The sequence below is a fragment of the Ambystoma mexicanum genome, chromosome 5q, assembly GCF_040938575.1.
Source record: "Ambystoma mexicanum isolate Mex_15411 chromosome 5q, UKY_AmexF1_1, whole genome shotgun sequence".
NCBI classification, from domain to species: Eukaryota; Metazoa; Chordata; class Amphibia; order Caudata; family Ambystomatidae; genus Ambystoma; species Ambystoma mexicanum.
Window position 1 is genome coordinate 727516402 of NC_090933.1, and position 4935 is coordinate 727521336.

The 4935-nt window shown below is 40.0% G+C and overlaps 1 pseudogene; it reads left to right on the top strand.

The window, feature by feature from the left end:
- Nucleotides 1–2723: 2723 nt before the first annotated feature.
- Nucleotides 2724–3711, top strand: LOC138498306 (metastasis-associated protein MTA1 pseudogene; annotated as a pseudogene).
- The last annotated feature ends 1224 nt before the right edge of the window (nt 3712–4935 follow it).

Below are 4935 nucleotides of genomic sequence, written 5' to 3' on the forward strand. Positions count from 1 at the left end.
TCAGTACAACAGAAGTAAATATGATTTTCATGTGTAGGAAATCATATGAGCACAAACTAATTTCTGTTTAGCACTGCATATATTGTTGATAGGAAGATTTAAAGTCCCATGAGATTAACATGGCCATCTGGAGAGGAACAAACACATTTTCCTTTCATTAAACAAACACATTACGTTTACTATAACAAAGAGCCACCTGTGCAAGGCCTCTGGGCAATCGGCTGCTCTCACCCACATGGGCTAATTTCAAGAGAACATATCCTTTGAAATACACTGAGAAACATTCCAGGTATGCCAAATAGATGATCTCCTATGAAGATATAATCTAAATTATTCTCCTTCTAGGTGCTTGGTAGTGCCAAACCCCAGCGTTAAAAGGGAAATTATTGCCCTGAACTAGGCATCCAATACAACCTGCCATCCTTTGAGCCATGATAGGCTTTGCAAACAAAAAAGGCCTGTCAGCTGATTGAGATTAATCATTATCTGAAGTCAAGCTGAGACAGAAATTTCACATCCACAATTTGAAGACAATGATGCAGCTTAGTATTACTAAAAGACGCTTCAGAACCAAAACACAATTTGCAACATAACTACCTAACGACAGGATGTAGAGTAAAATGGAAAGGTGTTTTGAAGACATAAGATTCTCCTCTATAACGTGATTAAGAAAAAGATATTTGAAGATTTTTTAATATGTTATAAAATTATAAATCAAATTATATTTGATCACATACATTAATAGCCCTGGATTTGTGAGGAGCATGCTTGTGAGGAGAATGGGAGTCTAGAAATCTGTGTTTCATTGATGTGTCATGTTGCTCATATTGTCCAAAGTGTACACCCCCCGACCTTGTCACATGTTCAGAAAATTCGATCGACCTGTTAAAGATACGAGGTATATTCTCTGAACGTGTCTGCCTGTTAAGCAAGCCAATGAAAAGACTCAGCCAATAAAAAAGTGTGAGTTCAGGTACGACACACTGTTACACTTTACAAAAGTAGAAACAGCAGGGATTAAAAAATGAGCCCTGGGATTGGCTGCAGAAAAGGACATATCTGCTCATAATGCATGAGTGTTGATTTTGGATGATATTTGGAGATGAAAGGGGTTTTAGCCATGAAGAAAGCCTGAAGATTTTACTGAGCCAGAACTGCCTTCCTAGAGGAGGGAGAAAGAGAGCAGATGTGACCCAGCTGATCTGAAATGTTCTGGATACTCTTGAGGGTTCTTGGTGGCTCTGTGAATTATAGAACGATTGAAACGTGAGCATGAAAATTCCCCAATGTAATTATTTCTCTGCTTAGTCCCAGGTGTGGGTGGACTTGGAGGGATCACCACTAGAGGGAGATCATTCCAAATAGAATGCCTTAACATTTTAGTGTAAATAATGCAACCATACTTCCTTACTATATTTCAAGCCAAGTGAAATCGACTAATTGGAGAACACCAGCATTTTCCTGTACCTAGAACACAGTGACTCATAATGTATCACTAACAGAATTCGAATAGGATGTGATAGTTTCTTAGTGTGAAAACTATCCTGCTTTCACTGCATCCAATGCTGAGTGATATTAAATTTGAATAGGAAGAAATTAATAGCATTTTTCAGTACCAAAAGCACAGCATTTTGTAAAATAGCTAAATAAATTGAATCCTCTGGTTTTTCAGCGACATAGTCACAAACTGGGGCTATGAACCAATGTGCACACTTCATATCCTGATCGAGAATGTATAAATCAACATCTGTGAAAGTCATAGGTATTCAAAAATGTTATTTGGATAAAAGGGAGTTTAGCATTTCCATTGCCAAAGAAAACAAACACTTCCAAATGAACAGAACCATTTCACCAATGATCTTGTGTTGAAGTGAAAGGACCTCAAATTAAAATTGTCCAAATCATCTAAGAGGCTTGGGGGCATAGTTGTTTTATTGACAGTGGTGAAAATAAAACCTCTTGAAAATCTGTCAATCTTAAAAGAAATTCAGCTTTATGTATATGTTGTGCGGGTTGATAAGCGGCAATGTATTTATGGATTTAGATTGTGTTGTTTAGAAATTAGATTGTCCAATTAGAATTATATATCAGATTGAAAACTATAATTGATTGATTCATGCAATAACTGGATGTGGGCACTGTATCTAAGTAAGATTTTCACAGACAGGGCTATTCTTATTTCGGAAAACCAGCTACCAATATCTTTGTTTTTAATGCTTTTGATTTCCCAGCATAAAGCTTGCGGGCCACCTTTGATTCTCTTTTATTTAAATAAATTTGACTTTTACCTCCAAATACAGGCTATTTCTTGTCCCAGAATTGTGGGTTGGGATTGTATACCAGGGGACGTTAAATTAACAGGTATACCTTGCAATATTTATAATTGAATCCAGAAAAGATCGATTCTTGCCTATCCCTACCTTCCTTGTTACTTCTCCCTCCTCACATTTTCCTTCTCCAAGGAAGCACATATATCTGGATCTTCCCCTTTGAAAGCATATCTCCTCCACTTCACATCCACCCACCATAGTTTTTTAACACAAATGCAAAAGACCCAGAATAGCCAACACCCCACCCTCCACCATAAACCACTCCACTCCAGGTTTTGTTTAGCTTGTAGAAAAAAAATGATTTTAGGGTTAAACACCAAAAGGGATAGGTTGAAGCAATGAGCCTGCAATGCACCAGGGAGGCCTGGGGTGGGGCAATGCAACACAACAGACATGGCTTCCAACATGTACACGGTCATAGGTTAACACGTATTTGAATATTCTTCAAATAACCCATACTTGATATGAAAAGTAGAATTATATAGACAGATTACGGACATTTCTAGAGAAGCAGGGTTATTTCTAGAACTGTTATTGTATAAACATACACACATCCAAGGCAGCTAAAAGAATAGTTGGAAACCCTAGAAATGGTCAATGTATCAATAGAAAGCGAAACATCAACTAAGGCATCGAGAACATTTCTTATTAAGACACCTGAAATCCCTACCAGCTACTGAAGTAGGTGGCAAATGCAATTTTAAATGAAATGGTACCCATTAAGTCTTACCTGGAATGGGAAGTTTTCATCACACATTCTCCACTGTATGTTGTACAGTACAAGACTCTTATGGCTGACAAAAGAGCGATTCAATATGGAAACAAATACCATGCAATCATAGTATAACGGATATACTAAATGAATGAGAGGAAGGTGTCAGAAACCAAACAATGCTTGACAGTGGTGGTGGAGGCAGAATTTGATGCCAGTGAGAGAAAAGGGCTCCTCATGGTGCAACAGAATTTGAAAGGAGCCCCCAGCAACTCCCATATTTCCATAACTGATGTGTGAAACAAATGTTTGGGAAGCATTTAACCCTCTGAGAGATGAGCACATAAACAGGTTCTTGCTAGTACCATGCTCTGTGCGCACCTTTGTACATGAGTAATTGTAAGGTGGCCAAGGTTGCATGTGAGCACAGAAGTAGTGCTCAGGGATTTCACATTGTTTCACATAGTGGGTTTTTTACACAACAAATCTTAGCTATTTTCATAGAAGATCTCTGTGCCTGTGCCTCAGGATGGGAGAGGCCAATGCTGGAACAAAATGGAGGTGTTATCGGCATTAGAAACAAACCTCCTTGAGGAAGCACTAGAAAAATATAAGATGTTTAAAGATTTTTTCCCTTGGAAGGTCTTAACCAGTATTATAGAATGCTAGCAACAAGCATCCATGCTCCGCATGGGTTCCTTAGACAGACATGATAATACTGTCATCAATTGTTAAAAATCAATGATCCTGTATGTTGCTGTCCCAAGTTGCTTATTTCTTGATGTGTTTTGCACGCTGAAGTAAACTGCACTGAGAATGGGCGCATGTGGCTGGTTTACATAGCCTGGAGCAAACATGGAGGGGAGGCGAGAGGTGGCATGCTGCAGCATAGTTGGACGTTCTGTGTGCTCTACCCACCTGTTGCCTCACCCTGGCATGGTGCAAATACCTCAGAAATGGTGCATTTTAGGGCCTTGAAACATGGTTTTCAAGGCCTTTGAGTCTTGTTACTCGCGTCAAGATGCTTAAAATTAGCTTTGTCCAGTCCTTCTACGATCACATTGATGTTTCACCGATTTGAGAAAACAGTCTCATGTGTGCAGAGGCTGTAATCCATGTAGAAGGGTGATGTGTCCAAATTTCATGTAGCCAGTATTGTCTGGAGTGTCCTAAAAACTAACTATGCAAAGTTTGGTTCAGATTTGTGGAAAGGTATGGAATTGTATAAGGAACAACCTAACAGATTTTCTGCTTATATATGCAACTTTGTCACCAGAAGCAGAAAAGGACAGCTTGATACTGAAGCAAGTTGCAAAAAAAAGCCTTTAGGAATATTGATGCAATATCTAGAAACAGAGGGCCTCATTACGAGTTTGGAGGTTGCCATGCTGCTATTAGCGCCATGGCTGCTTCCAAACTCGGGTCCGGGTTCCTTCAATGAGGAATTACTGGGCCGTTCCAACCTTGGAGGTCCGGTAATTCCTCATTGAAGAAACCCATGCCCATTCCCATTTGAGCCCTCAGAGGGCTCAATGGGAATTGGGAGGGAGCTAATAATTAGCTCCCTGGTCCCCTAGCGGGACCCGCAAAGGACGTCTGGTCTGACCAGACATTCTGAGTGGGTCCCACTAGGGAACTTTGTAATAAGGCAGAATGGGTTTACCTGCACCATTACCCGCGCTGTTAAACCCATTCCACCCACCCCCTAATGAGGCCCAGAGTCTTGTCCCCCAAAGAAAGACACTACCAAAAGTCTCCCAAGTATTATCAACAGCTTTACACCTGACAAGTCTGCTAAAGTGATAAAAATTGAATCATCATACATTCTTGGCAAGTAAAGCTGTAGAGGAGCAGGTAGACATGTCACCCCTAGCTCCCGCCCCCTCACCTCAT